Source organism: Lipotes vexillifer, unplaced genomic scaffold (assembly GCF_000442215.2).
Source record: "Lipotes vexillifer unplaced genomic scaffold, Lipotes_vexillifer_v1.1 scaffold382, whole genome shotgun sequence".
NCBI classification, from domain to species: Eukaryota; Metazoa; Chordata; class Mammalia; order Artiodactyla; family Lipotidae; genus Lipotes; species Lipotes vexillifer.
In genome coordinates, this window is record NW_006780611.1 from 3,127,701 (window position 1) to 3,131,835 (window position 4,135).

Consider the following 4,135-nt stretch of genomic DNA (forward strand, 5'->3'; position numbering starts at 1 on the left):
TTTATACTATTAAGCCTTCCGATCCACAACACGAGGTGTCTTTCCGTCTATTTAGATCTTCTTTAATATCTTTCCACAATGTTTTCTGGTTTTCAGAGTAAATACTGTACTCCTTTTTGCTAAATTTAGATCATTTTATTCATTTTGACACTATCGCAAATGGAATTGTTTTCATAATTTCATTTCTGGATTGTACATTGCAAGTGTATAGAAACCTAACTGGTTTTTCTACCTTGATCTTATATCCCACAACGTCGGGTGAACTCATTTGTTGGCTTCCATAATTTTTTAGTAGATTTCTTTGGATTTTCTATATACAGATCATGTCACCTGCAAAGGGAGGTAGCTTCATTCTTCATTTCCACTCTCAATGCCTTTTGCTTCATTTTCTTGCTTAACCGCCCGGGCTAGAACCAGGGCCATGTTGAACAGAAGTGCGGTGCACACGCATCCTTGTCTTGCTGCTAATCATAAGGGGAAAGCATTCAGTCTTTCCCATTAAGCATGACGTTAATTGTGGGTGTTTCATGGACGCTCTTTATTTGAGAGGAAGTCCTTCTATTTCCAGCTTGTTGAGTGTTTTTATCGTGAAAGCGTGTTGGATTTTGTCAAACAGCTTTTTCTGTGTCAATCATTCTGAGATGATTACGTTGTTTTGTCTTTCCATCTGTTAGTATAGTGCATTACACTGACTGAATTTTTCCTATGTTGAACCAACCTTGAATTCCTGAGATAAATCCCATTTGTTCTTTTACTATGCCACTGCATTCAGTTTCTTAGTATTTCGTTGAGGATTGTTACATCTATCTTCATAAGGAATACTAGCCTCTGGCTTTCTTTCCTTGTGATACCTCTGTCTCCCATTTTGGTATCAGGATAATACTGGCCTCATTGAATGAACTAAAAATCGTTTCCTCTCTTCTATTTTTGGAAGAGTTTGTGAAGGAGTGGTGTTAATTCTTTGTTCAATGTGGGTAGAATTCACCAGTGAAGTCATATGATCCTCGGCTTTTCTTTGTTGGAATTTTTTTAAATTACTCATTTAATCTCCTATATACATTGTTCTTGTACATATCCATACAGATATTGATAAATAAATGTACATATTATATATGTATATTATATATACAGTATACAGTATATATACAGTATATTATACTGTATTATATTACATTATATTGAGAGAGAGAAACTTATTTTAAGGAACAGGCTCCCACAATAATGGGGAATGGCAAGTCTGAAACCTGTAGGACAGGCCAGCAGGCTGGAAACTCAGGCAGGATTTCTATGTCTTAACAAGAATTTCTTCTACTTCAGGAAATCTCAGTCTTTGCTCTTAAGGCCTTCAACTAATTGGATAAGGTCCACCCATATTATGCAGGGTAATCTGCTTTATTCAAAGACTACTAATTTAAATGTTAATCACATCCAGAATACACCTGCACAGCAATATCTACACTGGTGTTTGACCAAATAAGTAGGCACCACAGCCTAGTCGAGTTTATACAAAATTAACCATCACAGTCAGTTTTGGTACTTTGTGCCTTTCTAGGAACATCTCCTTTTCATCCACATTCTCGAATTTGGAGAGTTGTTCACAGTATTTCCTTAGTGCTGTTTATTTCTAAAAGCGCTCATAACTTTAGTAACTTGAGTCTTCTCCCCTTTTCTCCTAGGTCAGTCTAGCTGAAGGTGTGCCAACATTTTGTTGATATTTTTGAGAAACCAACATTGGTTTTACTGATTTTTCTCCACTGTTTGGTATCCTCTACCTCATTTACTTTGTTCTAGTCTTTATATCCTTCCTTTTGTTTGCTTTGGCTTTAATTTGCTCTTCTTTTTCTCCTTTCTGAAATGGAAAACTCAAGTTAATGACTTGAGATGTCCTTTTTTAATATAAATACCTCTTGGAGCACTGCTGTAGCTGCATGCCATAAGTTTGGGTATGTTGTGCTTTCATTTTCATTCATCTCAAAGTCATTTCTAATTTTCCTCGCGATATCTTCTCTGACACATTGCTTCTTTTTCTTTAATCTTTTTTTTTTTTTAATTTATTTTAGGCTGTGTTGGGTCTTCGTTGCTGCGCACAGGCTTCCTCTAGTTGTGGCGAGCAGGAGCTACTCTTCGTTGCGGTGCACGGGCTTCTCATTGCAGTGGCTTCTCTTGTTGTGGAGCACGGGCTCTAGGTGCGCGGGCTTCAGCAGTTGTGGCACGTGGGCTCAGCAGTTGTGGCTCGTGGGCTCTAGAGCGCAGGCTCAGTAGTTGTGGCACACGGGCTTAGTTGCTCTGCGGCATGTGGGGTCTTCCCGGACCAGAGTTCGAACCCGTGTCCCCTGCACTGGCAGGCGGATTCTTAACCACTGTGCCACCAGGGGGGTCCCCACATTGCTTCTTTATGGTCGTGTTCTAAAATCTCCACATATTTGTCAAATTCTTCAAATTTCCTTCTGTTACTGATACCTAATTTAATGTCTGTGTGGTCAGAGAACACAGTCTGTATGAATTCCACCCTTTCAACTGTACTGGCTCTTGTTCTATGGTCTAGCATACTGTCTGTCCTGGAGAATGTTTCGCGTGCACTTGAGAAGAATGTGATCCTGCTGTGACGGGTGCACTGCTCTGTACATGTCTGTTAGGTCTAGGGGTTTTCAGGTGCTTAGTTTTCTTTCTTTCTTGTTGATCTTCTGTCTAGTTTTCCTACCCATTATTGAAAGGAGTGTGTCACTATGTTTTAAAAAGACGTTTTTTAAGTGCTTAATGACTTTGGGAAATGTTTAGTAGATATTAAACAAAAAGCAATACTAGAATGTGCATGCATAATATAACTGCTGCGGTGTAAAAAGTATATTGACAAAAGACCAGAAGGAAATTAATAAAACGTCCCACTGACGGTTTCTGGGACAAGGAGCTATACTGTTAATGAGTTTCCCAATTTTTCAGTAAGTCCATTATTTTGACCATCATCAAGATGTTTTTAAGTAGAAAATCTGATTATATACACATCACGGGCTATGCAAGCATACAGCCCGCTCCTGTCATTTCAGGGGCTGCCAAACGGCAGCCCCACCCTCTGGTTCTGACCCACTGGCGTTCCCAGGGCCCTCTGCTCTCCACTTCCCCAACATGGAACAGAACTGCCACAGGAAGCCTCCTATTTGCAGATGCGCTCGTTTCTGTCTTTAAAATGTTTCTGAGACGAGCCGTGGACCCCAAAAGTACATTAGGTGGGAGGAACACCAAAGGAAGCCAGGTGAGGATGCATTTAAAAGCAGCCTTGGTTCATGTAACACATGGAAAAAACAAAGTGCAACGAGGGAAAACTTAAATGCAAACAAGGAAAATTAAAACAACTGTTTCTAAAACTGTAACTTATCAATGAGAAACGAGCAACAGCTCTTCTCTCTCTGTCACTCGAAGCCCAATTCATACCGACAGCGGAAAAGGCAAAAGAATGGCGGCGCCACTAGCACTCAGCTGACAGCAAGCTCCCTGCATCACTTCTGCTCTGTGTCCCGACTGGTTGGCATCACTTCTCCTCTGTGCCCCTTGCCAACCGCACACCAAATCCAAGTCCAGCGAATCTCAATCTCCAGGAACCACGTGTTAAAATGTCTTCTCTGGGCAAAATTAACCTGTTTAAAAACAACCTGTGCTTTTGAGATTCTGATTTACAAACAGGAACATAAAAATAAATACCCGTGGGGCTTCCCTGGTGGCGCAGTGGTTGAGAGTCCGCCTGCCGATGCAGGGGACACGGGTTCGTGCCCCGGTCCGGGAAGATCCCACATGCCGCGGAGCGGCTGGGCCCGTGAGCCATGGCGGCTGAGCCTGCGCGTCCGGAGCCTGTGCTCCGCAACGGGAGAGGCCACAGCAGTGAGAGGCCCGCGTGCCGCCAAAAAAATAATAAATAAATAAATAAATAAATAAATAAATAAATAAATAAATAAATAAATACCCGTAATGTTCGTAAGTAAATACACCGTTTATGCCAGTCACTTTCTGTATTAGCTTTCAAGAGTAATTTATTTTACGAGAAAATGACATATAAAATCAAATCAATCAGAGCTTACACATGCTGATAATGAAAATCAATTGTAAAATACTCCTCATCTTCCAAAATTCGTCACCGGCATTC

At 40.9% G+C, this 4,135-nt stretch overlaps 1 protein-coding gene across 2 annotated transcripts in view; it reads right to left on the reverse strand.

The window, feature by feature from the left end:
- The window catches only part of TBC1D22A (TBC1 domain family member 22A), a 324,171-nt gene that overhangs the window by 178,084 nt on the left and 141,952 nt on the right, over window positions 1-4,135 (reverse strand). The gene's annotated exons all lie outside the window — the stretch shown is intronic.